The following is a 15,504-nucleotide window of genomic DNA, read 5'->3' on the forward strand; positions in this document are numbered from 1 at the left end:
TGAAAGTGTTCAAGGATCATGAACCACTGCAGTGTTGTTTCCATCTGGAATAAACAGTGAAAATGAGTCCCCGAGGATGCCGGAGCATGCAGGTTGGCCCGATGAATCCAGGCAAGAGAGCCTTCGGAGTGGCGACAGCATGTACACCAGCATAGTCTAACTGGAGACTCATGAAAAGGGACAGAAACGTAGTTGAACCAAAACAACCACTTTGTGGCTTGTGCAGGATCAAGCATGTGCTGCCATGCCCAAAACTGCCAGTTGAACCAAATACTCTCCTCTTGACCATCTTCTCTGTCTCAGTTGTACTGATGCATGTCATTCATTGCTCAATACTTACTCTCTGAACGTAGCCGAATATTTTTTAACTTGTGCTCTTGCCAAACCTTTCTAACCCAGCTGCCATTCTTCCCGTATATCTGCAACTCAACTACCAACTGTTGCCAGCACATCCTTTAGTTTTAATTGTCTGTCTCTGTACTCCATCCCCATTCTTTCATTGCAGCAACCTAACATTTCAATGAACCGACTCAAGCCAGTCATAGGAGCGTTCACTGGTTCATCCCACCAGAGTCTTGAAATTAGCACAGGTTGAGGGAAATAGTGAACAACTAGAAGGACACTTGGTAGAGCACATACCTCCACCCTTGTGATGCCTGATCCACGAGAACACATCTGGCCCAATACATTTTTGAAATATAATGCTATACATCTATCTCTCGCTTTTGAGCCCTATCTCTTGATGGTGAAGAATCACTTGAAAAATTATCAGATCCGAATCCGGATCTTCACCGAAAATTTCATCAATTCTTCCTTGTCACACATCCAACATAGCCATCAAGTTTCATCCGGATCAGTCCACAACTTTTTGAGATATCCTGTTCACAAACAGACAGAAAGGGGTGAAAACATAACCTCCACCTTCGGTGGTGGAGGTAATAACTCATAAGAGATTCCAAAATACAGTGTTACCTGCTGACCGTATAGCATTACCCTGCACTGCCCAATTATCTAAAATTTATCTTGCTCATAGGATTAGCATAACAAAAGTAACACAATGTCATTTAACTAACTAGAGACTAAAAAATAAAAATCACCATTTTTCATGTCCGTATCATGAGTATATGGTTTAGTGTTTTTCGATTTGAAAATTTAGTCCAGAGAACTGACATCGTGTGTTTGTTGGATAAGATCATAGTATACTTGTTTTATCTTACCCTTGCTGTCTTTCATCTGTATATTGTCACACATTTGACAGAAGGTACTTGAGATTTAAATGCTGGAACCATCATTCATTTTAGGGGAAGGCTCAATTACAAGCTCGTTAATGTGAGACACCTGGTGCCTGTGACCAACCTCTGAACATTCCACTTTCATGAGATATGTATAAGTAAGGGATGCATTGTATAACGGTTCATGAGGTTTGGGAGAGCAATCAGAGGTGGCGCACCACACCTTTGAGGACAGGTTACAAGTTAGACCTTCTAAGTGGTTTATCATGGCTGGGCTGCCATGGGTAAGCATTTTTGCTATACAGAGCTAATGCAGCAACATGGAGAGGGTAGTTTTTTTGAGTTGGAGAGGATCTGCAGGAGGGAGAAAACTACAATGCCACATACACCGCAGACTGACCTTGTGAATGTGCTCCAGGATTTAGCGCCGAGCATTGTCACCTGTTATGTGCAGCCCCATGCTGAGAAAACACAGCGTCAGGTGTATTGGTGGTGTTTTGGTATAAAAGGGTCTAGGCTCATGGAGGAGCTGGGAAACAAAGGGCAGCAGATTAACAAACTATCAAAGTGTATGTGAGTGGACTTACACAAGAAGGAAAGGAGGACAAACACAAAGATGAGTAGCAATGGCCCAGAAAGAAACAGAATTGGAAAAAAAAATCACAAGAGATTATGCATGTCAATGGGTGAGTGCGTTTAAAAGACTGACGTGAAGAGGAAAAGACAACTGATAACAGAGAGATGATCCCACAATTGGGAGAATAAGGGAGTGAATGAAGACAGGTGGGCAACCAAGCTGGACTTTGGGAAGGTGAACAGAGTTTCTCGAGGAATGCTGGGGTGGCGTGCAAGGTGGCAGTGGCTCAAACGCACAGTAAAGCGTAGTCTGGCTGCAGAGGCTCTGGCGAATTATGGAAAATCTGAGACAAAATACCAAAATATCATCTCTCTCACCCTTCATTGATCCAACATAATATACCTATGATACTTCATTCAGCAAACATTCCCTCAATCCATGTTACATGTCTGTGTCCTCTGTTTTAGCCAAAACCTGATTGTGCAGAGTTAAAACTTTTTTTTTTTACATAAAATGTCTGCAATCTGTTTTTGCCATGCTGATTTACTTGCTCGAGAATCCACCAAAATGACCAACTATTTATCAATAACATTGTATATAGTTGCTTAGAGCTTGCTTATAGTTGGATAATTTTGCATGTTAATGGTTACATTTTCCTGATGTTGGCTTAATGGCTCGAGTGGTGGGCTTGGGATCCTAAAGTCCTGAGTTCAAATCCTGCTTAGCTGTTGAATTAATACCAGGTGGGGTTGACTCAGCCTGTCATCCTTCCGAGGTCGGCAAAATGAGTGCCAGCTTGCTGGTATCCTGTGTCGGAGTGGCGACCCGTCAAGGATTGTGTCCAAGAGCCAAGGAGACTGCTTAGGCAGCACCAACACTCTGCACATAGTATGGTCCCAGTGGATGGATGGATATTTTGTGCAAGTCATTTAAAGTTCCGAAACATAAAAGAAGTGTAAAACCAGGGGACTGTGGGTTGATTGGTTGTGTGTAGTGGGTTGCTCATCACTATATACTTAGGTATTGTTGCAATATTTAAGGAAACAGAGATAGACAATGTGGTTCTGAACATTTTCATGCAGTTTCACTTTATCGTAATGAAACTAAATGATTTCGATTAATCACAATGATGGCAAAAAGAAAATGAAAGATCATTCACATCCAGGAAAAGTTGTTAGTCTGGTGAACAATATGTCAGGTTAAGTTATTGCATCGAGGCAGTGCAAATATTGAAAAACAAATCGGATTGTATCTGGTTTTTGCTCTCGAGGTATCTCAGAGGTCGTGAACCCACCTTTCAGATGTCTAGTTTGGGTACGAATTACAACCCGGCTATAAATGTCACCCTGGTGCTGAATAGCAGGTAGGATGTTGCATCAATCAGGGCACTGTCCGTGAGGTTGGATGTTAAGCGATCGCGATCGCTGGTGGATGTTACAAATCCCAAGGTATCTTCACAAAGAGTAGGCAATTGAATAAACGGTAAAGAGTAGATGCCATTTTGTCTGGAAACCATTGTGTGCTCACACATAGGTCAAGTTCCAAATTCCTGCCCTTACTACCACTGGCAAGGCAATGGCAAATCATCCAAGTGTATTACTTGTCATTCGACTAATTCGGCATCAACAGCGTGCTGGAAAAGGGTATACGGACTCAATGCTCACGTATCACGATACAGAGAGAATAATAGGTTACAGATGGCTGGGGTCAAATTCACCGGCAGATAATGCTTTACTGCAGCTTGTTTAAATGAGCCGATGTGTTACTATTTGTATCACTCTGTACGCATCAGGCTTCATGTTTTCGGGTTTCATAAAGACTGTTTGTTCTGACACTGAATATGAAGATCAATGTCTCCTTTGTCTTCTTCCCACACTTCTCACATGCTGCACTTTTGTTCCTAATTTCCAAGTGTAATTCAGTTTTTCCCTTTGTTTTATTCTATCAATATTTCCTTGCAGGGAGCACAATCTACCTAATATTGAAGCGCATAAGTAGGATGCAACACATTCGTAATAGGGGTGGAACAGCCTCTCCTGTTTGCAATTATTATTGCACTTTCTTGTAATGACAATTTGAGTGGAAATTATGGATATGAAAGTATACAGAGGTTCAAAGGTCATGATTACTTTGTCATTGCACTGTGCTTGCAATTTTCATTCTAATAGAGCAAGGACATTGGAAAGAGCGTAATGGAGGTTAGTTCAGTGTAGAAGGGGTTGGTTGGATCAGTTACGTGCTTTGCAGGCTGCTATGCTGAGGTGTTACCAAGCTTCGCACGAGAAAAACACTTTGGTGGCAAGTGACCCATGGAATGGGGATCACAGTTCTGCACTGCAATATTCTATCACAAAAGTTAAGTTTATGTTCAATGACTTTAACTCTTGTGGTGATACAAGTCGTGTGCTCCCATCTTACACTTTCTCGGGCAAATAGAATACTAGTCCAGGATGTTTACTCGAAGCACAAGAATTATTTCATGTAATGTCTCCGTATTAACTGCATATCGATACGTGGAAATCTCTACGTTCCATCTGCAACAAGAAAGGGTTGTACACACTTCCCTTGAGGTGTTGCTATACTGGGTATTTATGGGATAATCTCCTCATTAATGATGGATAAGAATATGAAAGACATCAATTTCTGCAAAGCCTCGAGACTTTGCAAATAGAGTAAATTCCATATTTGTATCCATACTGGTTTAACCACACCCAAAGTCATTATGACAGTTACGAACTAGAGCAGTGTTCGGGTTACTTCAATTTAAATTGAATAATGATTTTAACGATCATTTAAAAAATTCCAGAAGTTTAGCGTTATTGAAGCAGTCTCATACATCACCCTTACAGTGCCTATAGAAAGTGTACACCCCCTTTCAAATTTTTCACCTTTTGTTGTCTAAAAGCCTGGGATTCAACTGCATTAAACCAGACTTTTCCCACCTTTATCTACACATCATAACCCCAACTTGCAAGTGAAAAACAAATTCTATAAATTTCCGAATATTAATTAAAAATACAAAACTAGAATATCTTGGTTGGATCAGTTTGAAATGAGTTAATACTTGGTGGAAGAACCTTTGACAGTAATTACAGCTGTGAGTCTGTTGGGATAGGTCCTACCAACTATTTGCAAACCTTGATTGGGCAATATTTTTACATTCTTTTGTACAAAACTGTTCAAGCTCAGTCAAGTTGCGTACGGGAGTGTTGATGGAGAGCAATCTTCAAGTTATGCAGCAAATTTTCGATTGGATTGATGTCAGGGCTCTGACTGGGCCACTCAAGGACATTTATCTTTTTGTTCCTCAGCCACTCCAGTGTAGTTTTGGCTGCGTGCTTCGGGTCATTGTCATGCTGACAGGTGAACTTCTGTCCTAATTTCAGCTTTCTTGCAGAGGGCAGCAGGTTTTCCTCCATAATTTTCCTGTATTTGCTCAATCCATTTTCTCTTATATTCTGACAAGTACCCCAGTCCCTGCTGATGAGACACATCCCCATCACATGATGCTGCCATCACTATGCTTTACAGTAGAGATGGTGTTCTTTGGGTAATGTGCTGTGCTGGGTTTGCACCAAATGTAAGGTTTTGTATTTAGGTCAAAAAGTTCCATCTTGGTTTTGTCAGACCACAAAACTTTTTGCCATATGGCTTCAGAATCTCCGGAGTGGTTTTTTGCATACCTCAAACAGGACTCATGGTGGGCTTTTTTGAGTAATGGCTTCCTTCTTGCCACCCTACTTTACAGGCGAGACTTGTGGCGTGCTTGGGATATTGTTGTCACATGCATACAATGACCAGTCTTTGTCATAAAGGCATGTAGCTCTTACAACGTTGCCATTGGCCTCTCTAATAAGTCTCCTCCTTGTTTGGTCACCCAGTTTTGAGGGATGGCCTGTTCTAGACAGGGTCTTGGTGGTTCCACATGCCTTCCACTTCTTAATGATTGTCTTGACTGTGCTCCAAGGGATATTCAAGGCCTTTGAAATATTTATACCCATAACCTGATCTGTGCCTTTCTCCAACTTTATCCTGGAGGTCTTTTCAAAAATCCTTGGTTCTCATGGTTGAGTCTTTGCTGTGAAATGCAACACCCAACAGAAGAAACCTCCAGAAACACCTGATTCTATTCTGAAATAATCAGAATCACTATAACTTAACACAGGTGGAAGCCAATTAACTTGGTTTGTGATTTTGAAGGTGATTGGTTCCACCTGAGCTAATTTACAATTGCTATTATAAGGGGGGTGGACACTTATCCACACAAGATATTCTAGTTTTGCATTTTTGAATTAATTTTATGAAATATGTAGAATTTGTTTTTCGCTTGGAAGTTGTGGGTTACGATGTGGAAAAAGTCTGATTTATTACAATTAAATTCCAGGCTATAAGGAAACAAAAAGTGAAAAAATTAAAAGTGGGTGCAGACTTTCTACAAGCACCGTATACAGCACTTTATTTCAAATGTCCAACTACTGCTAAGTGCAATGATTTTGAAAGTGCAAATAAGGCAATTTGTGTTCTGCAGTCTTCAAGTATACAATTCAATTTAAATAAAATAAAGATTGTAAAAATCGGATAAATTTATTAATTCTGGAATTTAGCGCCATTGATACAGTGTCTATTACAGCACCCTATGAAACGCGTTACATTAATTATCTGTACCTGTTGTTTGTGTCCTTTATGACATCTTTTAAACAGTAAGTTTCCTATTTGAAATGATTTTCAATTTTGTTTGACTGCCAGACAGAGTAAAAATATTATCTCACTCCTCTCTGCGCAAGTGCGACCGGGACAAATTCAGATCCAAATTAATTTTAAACGGCAGGTTTGTTTTCCAATTCATGCTCCGATTTGTGTTAAAAAATATAACATTCAATTCAAATAACTTGCTCCTCGATCATAAACTGACGTTTGCAGACAGACGGACAGAGGAACATGAAGCAATTGCTTAACCCCACTTTTCGCTTCATGTGCATGGGAAAATTAAAACTCTGTTCCTGATTGTGAATTACAATGGTATGCCATCATTGATGTCACTACACGTGAAAAATGCACCGCCCGGACACGTCCAGAGACAAATACCGCCCGGACATGTCCGGAACTAAGCTGTCGGGAGATAAACACCGCCCAGACACATCTGGAGACAAACACCACCCAGACACGCCCAGAGACAAACACCACCCAGACACGTCCAGAGACAAACACTGTCCGGACAGGTCTGGAGAGAAACAAACACTTTCCAGAGATAAACAATACCTGGACACGTCTGGAGAAAAACTCCATCCAGACACGTCTGGATACAAACAACGCCCAGACATGTCTGGAGACAAACACCGTCCAGACATAAACACCACCGAGACATGTCCAGAGAGAGTGGGGGGGGGGGAGAGAGAGAGAGAGTTAGAGAGAGATGTGTGTGTGTGTGTGTGTGTGTGTGTGTGTGTGTGTGTGTGTGTGTGTGTGTGTGTGTGTGTGTGTGTGTGTGTGTGTGCTGCTCTATATTTGGATGGAGTGGAGCGAGGATGGGACAAACAAACAGAGAGAGTGAGAGAGAGAGAGGTGGGGGGGGGTGAAGGGAGTTAGCAGGGAGAAAATGTTATACTTTATGAACAACACGCGCGCGCGCACACACACACACACACACACACACACACACACACACACACACACACACACACACACACACACACACACACACACACACAGCATTAGTGCTTGGCTGATATTGGAAATTCTTCAGGTATCGGCAGAATGGAGGTCAGTGTGATTACCGACTATAGTCCATACCGTTTACGACCCAAAAACCTTGAGTAGCTTTCACCCTTGTTTTGGGGGAATTTCAATGAACAAATTATAAAAACAACGTTGCATTATAGATGTTTCAGGGAAATGTGCATAAATATGAATCTTTATAAAGAGCTGCCAATCGTCATGTGATAGCTGGAATAAAAATTGGCTCTGTAATTTAGAAAACATGTTCTTATGGAAAATGGCTTGGAAATTGGATGTTATCAAATAAATTTTGCTTTGGAACTCACAATGAGAAACCATATAACCTTTGTAAATCATGTACCGCAACCTTGAAGCAACTGCCGACTCTACATCCGGATCGGGACACAAACTGCAGTGCTATCAACTGCAGGGCACATGGCAAGTGGCTTAAGCACTCATGTAAGCTCTCCAATTATATGGTTCACAAGGAATGGCTGGTCAGGCTGTGGCTGCATACCATATAGGACCCCTTTAACTTTAAAGCCTATCTTCACAGTGGCCGCAGCAGTTAAGGAAATTAAATGAATTTGTTCAAATAATGACTTTATCCATAAAAGAGTTGATGTTTAACAGAGAACAACCCTGGAGACATCGCAAAGTTCAATCGCCCGTGAAATAAACATTAGAGATAATCAGTCACGTTGCTTGCTCATCTGTGCCAGAGTCACGTGGTACATCGTTTCATGTAACTTTATTTTAAAACATCCGTTTTTCACCAGATTTGCTACAATTCCCTGCAGAGCACTTCACGAAACCTCCGAAAATATAGATACACATCTGTCAGACGCAATGGATAAGCCCTCCCTTTGGGGGACAGGGCGCGATGTCAAGCAGTGAATGCATTAAATCATATAGCTAAATGAAGCTAGTTAATTTTGACACATTCCTTAGTCTTTTGTTCACTCAATATAATTCTCCAAGCAGTAGAAAAAGATATGTTTAATGCTTTGGAAATTTCATATTTTCTTGTGTATATATGGAGAAGGAGGAACAATAGCCTTGCTTGCTTAAAGTCGATAGGTATATCACCTTAGTTATAAGACTCGATATTTCTTCAAATTATCAGATTTCACAACAGATTTCAATACTTGTTTAGGATATTTCAATGATATACTTTAATTACTCCGTGGGAGTAGATCGTGAAAAATCGTATCATGTAATGCATGAAATCATTTAGATTTTTTTCGATTTTTTGACCACTTTAAAGGGCCTTGCTATGCCGTTGCTAGGGCCTGGGGTCCCATATTCGAAAGCACACGATTCCCAGAAATATTGGTCCTACCTACCAAATTTCATTGGAATCGGTTGAGTGGTTTAGCCCCAAGGCTTGACCAAAGTTTCGCGGACAGACAGACAGATGGAAATGTCCAGAATAAGGGTGCTCTAAGAGCAGCCAATAGGTGTGTGTGTGTGTGTGTGTGTGTGTGTGTGTGTGTGTGTGTGTGTGTGTGTGTGTGTGTGTGTGTGTGTGTGTGTGTGTGTGTGTGTGTGTGTGTGTGTGTGTGTGTGTGTGTGTGTGTGTGTGTGTGTGTGTATATATGTATATATTGTTGCGGATCCGGGGTGGTGGGATTCTCACCCAGTCCTTGGCGCCACCCTCACCACCACTGTCTCCAGGGTTTACAATGCCGGCCAGCTCAGCACAGGCCTCGGGTCACGCGCCTTCAATCGCGATACCAATGTAACCCTTGTACCTTGCCAGTTGGGGAAATAGACCCCCTGGTTACAGACTGGTTGTCAGATGCCGAGCATTTTCTGCCAGTCTGTAAATATTTTGGTTTTATATGCCAATCGAACGGATCGTTCCTCGACGCGACACGAATTAATCCATAGCGGCAACTTCATACGAATTAACCAGATTTATTGGGGAACATCGGGGATCACAACACAAGCAAAATTCACGACAATGTTTTAATTAACAAACCTCAACCCATTCTTAACTGGGGAACCACGATCTACAGGTTTCGAGGGGATCGCTACCGAAATATGCCTTATACAACACATGCAGACAAAGACAAACAGCATGCGTGCAAGATAAGACGGAGTACTTGGTGAGGTTTCATGGACGAGAGGACAGTGTCAAGAAGCACGAATGTCGCTCGTAACAAGCGGGTGTCCACGGATTCGAACTCCCAGCTCGAACCATGCCGCGTGGCAAGATGGCGCTTGTCCGTTTGTTGCAGACCTCATGCACACGGTCTCCGCACGCTCTGACCTCGCGTAGGGTCGATGATGGGCCTCAGCTGATCTCTCTCACGGTCCACCATACAAATCCCCGCCTGGCCCGTTCACCAGACAAGGCCCAAATCGAGGTCCGAGCTCCACAGGCGGATCGACAACATGTCGATCCGTGAGGTGAGTACGGACGGAGGCTCCACGGCCAGACGCAGGCCGAGTCTGTCGATAACCTCCCCACACGAGTCGACCGTCGACTCCACGTGCAGGCAGCCTCTCAAAGCCGACTGCCGTCCCTCTCACGGCAGAATCCTCGAGGTGCAGGCAGCCTCTCAAAAGCCCACTGCCGTTTCTCAAAACTCAATTCCTTCGTTCCTCTCTCGTTTCGCTTGCTTCGAAGCCCTGCCCATCCAGCAGATCGTGACTCGACACTCGTGGTTTCTCTGTTGCCTTCCCTGCCTTTCTTTCAGCTCGTTCCTCACGAAAAACAGACACAGCTGGCCCGTGTACAGCCGACTGGCGCCACTACTGCGCTCACCGTTTCACCACAGTTTCTTTTCGTTCGCTCCTTCGACGCACCAGCCCGCCTCTCTCGGCGAAAACTGACAAACTCCTCCCCCTTTGCGTCACTTCCTCCCTCTATCCACACCCTCTCTCCAGGCCCCACCCCCTCAGCCGGCTAGGAGGGGCCTATCCCGGGATGGGGAAGGAACAAGAGGGATCTCTTGTTTCACAACCACTGTACGAACACAAAAACAATCTCTTACACCTCCCGACACACATATAACGTCCCTTATACCACACAACCAAGCTAAACAGTCATTTAATGGGGGATCTGAGCTAATCCTAAATTTAGTAGTCCCATAAGGGCCATTTCCGTAACACTACCCCCACCTTTCTCCCGAGCCTCCATCTGGGGCAGCCCACGGCAATAGCCCTGTCTAACGTACAGCACAGATCTCCCATTTACTCTAACCCACAACATGGGAAGCACTTAACTCCAAAAATCAAAGTGTCACAGTAAGATTGGCATGTCCCTATCCTTGTGTGTCGGGTCACCAATCTAACAAACAAATTCACACTCTATGCACACTACTTAACATTCTAATTATGGATTTGAATGGGAGGGCATTCAATTTTACTTTTAACACCAATATTGGCATAGGAGCAGAACATTCAAAGGTTCAAAGTTCTTTCACGTGTTCACTCCTTCATGCCCCCTCTCGGCAGTATTGTCCATTCACCTCTGAGGGTTTCCTCACTTCGTGGCCTTATTGGCCTCTCAGCAGGTGAGTTCAGTCAGCCCAGTGGCCTAATCTCACAAAGAGTTCTTCGGCTCACTGAGCCCACAAAATGGCATGAATCTTCGGCCGCAACGGCCCACAGAATGGCATGAATCTTCGGCCGCAACGGCCCACAAAAGCACTTTGGCCTCAATGGCCCACAAAATGCTTCGGCCCATATGGCCTACTCACAAGCAGCAGCAGGCAACAAGCCCTGCATTGGACAGCAGGTGACACAACAATGGTGGCACAGTGATATCGATGGTAAAAAAATGCAGTTTGGAGGTGTTCTTGAGGACGCAAACGGGTGTGATGACCTCAGACCAGGTGAGATGGAGTGTACCCTTAACCTTCCTTGCCTGACTTGTTTTGGTTAAGTTCTCCCTTTTTTTTTTTCTTTCTCTCTTTTTTTTTTCTTCTTTTACCGACAGGACGGTGTGTTTCTTACTCAACTGTTATCTTCGCGGACGCGTGCTCATGACATACTGGTGGCCTCTCTGGCACTTGGAGAGGGTGACCTAACCTGGACCTTGTTAACAAATTCTCCCATCAACACTACTTGTACCAGGTGTCACACATGAATGGTGCGGAGGAGAGTCCATCGAACCTAACCATGTACTTTAATTCTAGACAATGCAACAAACCCTGCAATGGCTAGAATGATCCTAATGACCCATTTTTCCTGACCTGGCACACTGCTCCATTATATTAAACCTGGGCAAGGCCCTTCTTTGTCTTTTTCCATTTGGTGGTGCCAGGCATAACTCGCTGGCTGGGGAGTGTAACTACTACTAGGCCTCTTTGCCTGCTTCCAATCGGGGGTGGAGGACACCCAGCGACCTCGGGGTTCACCTGAGCGTGCTTCTGGCACTCCCAACAAAGGGGTGGCTCTCTCTAGCCCCCATACTGTGCCGTCACAGCACCCATACTGTGCTCTCATAGCACCTACACTGTGCACTCATAGCACCCATACTGAGGTCTCATAGCACCCATACTGTGCTTTCCTGGCACTGAACCCTACGGTGCTCTCCTGGCACCTCTGACAGCCTTCACCTGCCAGGAACCCCCAAAGCCCTGCTGCCCTGTTTCCCGACTCAACAACCTCCCATACCATGTCACACTACCAACCAGTATCCCCATACCTGAGCCTGCACCTACCCCTCGCAGTCTGCCTGCACAATGGAACAGCAGCCAGAATCCATGTCAAATCCTCTAAGGCCCCCGAACCTACACCAACCTGGTTCAGAGACTCCTACCAACAGGGTACGTTGTTCGCACTCACTCTCCTCATCTGCACAATCACGCCATTCACCCAAACACTTTAGTCATTCATTCCAGAGTGCCGCACACCCCGTCCACAACACCATTCAACACCTTTCACGTTTATGTGAAAACAAAAACACACCAGTCCCTCGGATATCACTTGGTCATCAAATTTAACCAGTACACTTTTCCATCAAACCCCAATTAATTTGTCACTACGTCCGTCATCCGCTGGCCTCCTCCATACTGCCCTTATCATTTATTTCCAACAATTTAAACCAGACATCAAAATCTCTTCACCAGTCCCATGAAACCTCTGCATGGTTCCAACCAGGCATTTCAATCCTCCCTCAAACAAGCCACTCTTTGTCATCCATTTGTTTCAGGTGTGTCTAACGCTCTGCCTGTAATGTCTCCATCACATTTTTTTAATAATCACCCAAATCCACTCGTGCCACTCTTATGCCTTCTGTCATCTCTCAATCTTGCAATCACTTTCGGTACAATTTCCAATCAAAATTTTCACATCCCCATATGGCCTGCTTTTTATCTCATTGGAAAGGGAGTGAGGGAATGAATCCCTCATTACCCATTACATGACCCTGCTGCCTTTCCACCACGGCTCAAAGGGGTCACGTCTCAATTGGGGTTGTGGTCCACCCCCTCCTTTTCTGCAGGGTTCGTGGAAGTCAGGCAAACCCCAATCGGTGGAACGGCCTCCCCCTCTTCTCCAGGGTTCACGGAAATCAGGTAAACCCCAATCGGTGGAATGGCCTCCCCCTCCTCTCCAGGGTTCACGGAGATCAGGTAAACCCCAATAGGTGGGATGGCCTCCCCCTCTTCTCCAGGGTTCACGGAAATCAGGTAAACCCCAATCAGGGAAGTGGCCTCCCCCTCTTCTCCATAACTCCCTGAAGACAGATAAACCCCACTCAGCTAGCCAAACTACTCGTGTGCTCAGAAAGTTCTGAAGACCAAGTGATACACGCCAGTGCTGCCTGCTACTCATCTGCGCTCTACCCCAAAGTTCCTGTGAGGCTGATAGAGAAATTAAAATCCAATTTCTAAATTGGATTTCTAAAATCCAATCGAAAACTGCTCCTGGATGCAGCACCTCCAACTCTGTAAGAACCCATGCGGAGCTGTCCATTATGGTTTCCGTCCCCTGGCTCCAGTTCTGTCCAGGTGGCATTTCTATTTTCCCTTGCACCTCAAACCTATTTCCTATGTCACCACTCATTCCATGCTCAGGACTCCCACACACAGCAGGCTACACACATTCCAAGGTTATGTGTTGACATTCCACACCTTCAACCTTGCCTGTGTACTGACAAACTGACTCGCACTCCAGGGTTACATTCTTGACCGCCAGGTGAGTACCCACACACACTTCGGCCTCGGCGGCACATACCGGTACCGTAGTCTGGACTGTGGGCTCACGGCATTCGTTCACAGGCACTCCACACACACATCCAGGGGTCATGCATACGTGCACCCCCTCGGACAGAGTCTCTTCATTAACATAAAATTCAATTTCTACCTTAAGCTCATCTTCCGCACCATGTATGCATGTACCCACGTACTTCTTCGTTCCAGAGTCACCTCTGTCCGGTCGCTTCTCTCCAGCAGGTTGCTCATCATCGGTTCGCGACACTCCTTCGGGGCTGTCAGCTCCACATGCTGGACCTGCTCAAAATGTATCTCAATCGTCAACAACCCCGCATGCTCCCTCAATGTCTCAATCACAAGGGTTTGCTCTAATTGTGGTGTCATCCGACGAGTGATGTCAATCAAGTTCTGCACCACTAACATTACTCCCTGTGGTGATGTCACACATCCCACATTATTGTGCTGTTCTACTTCCTGGCTCCATTTTCCTTCCCATTTGAGTCGTTCTTCCTCCCTGAGCCTTTTTATTTGTTCGTTATCTTTCCGGAGTTTTTCCATCTCCGCATACTCCAACTTTGCTCTCTCCTTTAGCTGGTCAACCTCAAATTCGTTTTCTTTTTGTTTTCTATCCCACCGTTTCTCATGTTGTTCACTCTCCAATCTCATAGTTTCCTTCATTTTGTTGATTTCCTTTTCCTGTTTCATTCCTTGTTCTTTTTGTTTCTTATCCCACTGTCTCTTGTTCTTCATTCTCCAATCTCGCCGCTTCCTTCAATTTGTTGATTTCCCTTCCTTGCTCTCTCCTTCAGCTGGTCAACCTCAAATTCATGTTCTTTTTGTTTTCTATCCCACTGTCTCTCTTGTTCTTCCTTCTCCAATCTCATTGTTTCTTTTACTTGGTTGATTTCCTTTTCCTGTCTCATTCATTGTTCCTTCACTACTCTTTCTTGCATCTCATTCTTTAATCTGGCCTTGGCTTCTAACTGTTCGATCTGCACAGTGTGGTTCCTTAACGTTTCATTCTCCGTTCTCTTTCTTTCCTCTCTTAACATCCTCAGCTCGTTTTGTAATCCCCTCTCTCTGTTTTGGTGTTTCCGTAACTCAGAAGCTTTTTCCCATAATTCCTCTCTCATTTCATCCATTCTCTTGCTCATCTCCACACCTCTTTCGCATGCTTCCTTCCTCAATTCGTCCTTTTTTTTTTACTGTATTCCTTTAGGTGTTCCTGATATTTCTGTTCTCTTTTTATCTCCTGTTCCAGGCTCTCCCTTATCTGATTGCCTGATCTTACCTCTTCCTTCAGTAGTTCCAATTCCAAATCGTGTTCCCGTTTTTCCTTTTCTCGCTTTGTTTTTTTTCCCATTTTTCCTTTTCCAGCTTTGTATTTTCCCGATTTTCCTTTTCCAGCTTTGTTTTTTTTTCTGTTTTTCCTTTTCCAGCTTTTTTCTTTTCCCGTTTTTCCTTTTCCAGCTTTGTTTTTTTTTCATTTTTCCTTTCCAAGCTTTGTTTTCCATTCTTCTTCCAAGTTCTTCCTATCCTGAGAATTACTAATTTGCTCTTCCTCTATTCTTTTGTTCAGTTTACTCTTCTCTTGTTTCAACTTATGGGTACTCCCCTCTACTTTCCTCATTTCTCCCTGTAGTTCTTTAAACTGTCTTGACTTTTCCAACAATTCTTCCTTTGCTCCATGTATTTCTCTCCTCTTTTTATCTTCTGTTCGAGGCTCTTATCTGATTGCCTGATCTTACCTCTTCCTTCAGTTGCTTCAATTCCAAATCGTGTTTCCGTTTTTCCTCTTCCAGCTTTGTTT

Source organism: Eptatretus burgeri, chromosome 11 (genome assembly GCF_056783735.1).
Source record: "Eptatretus burgeri isolate ZD-2024b chromosome 11, Ebu_testis_v1, whole genome shotgun sequence".
In the NCBI taxonomy this organism is placed as follows: domain Eukaryota; kingdom Metazoa; phylum Chordata; class Myxini; order Myxiniformes; family Myxinidae; genus Eptatretus; species Eptatretus burgeri.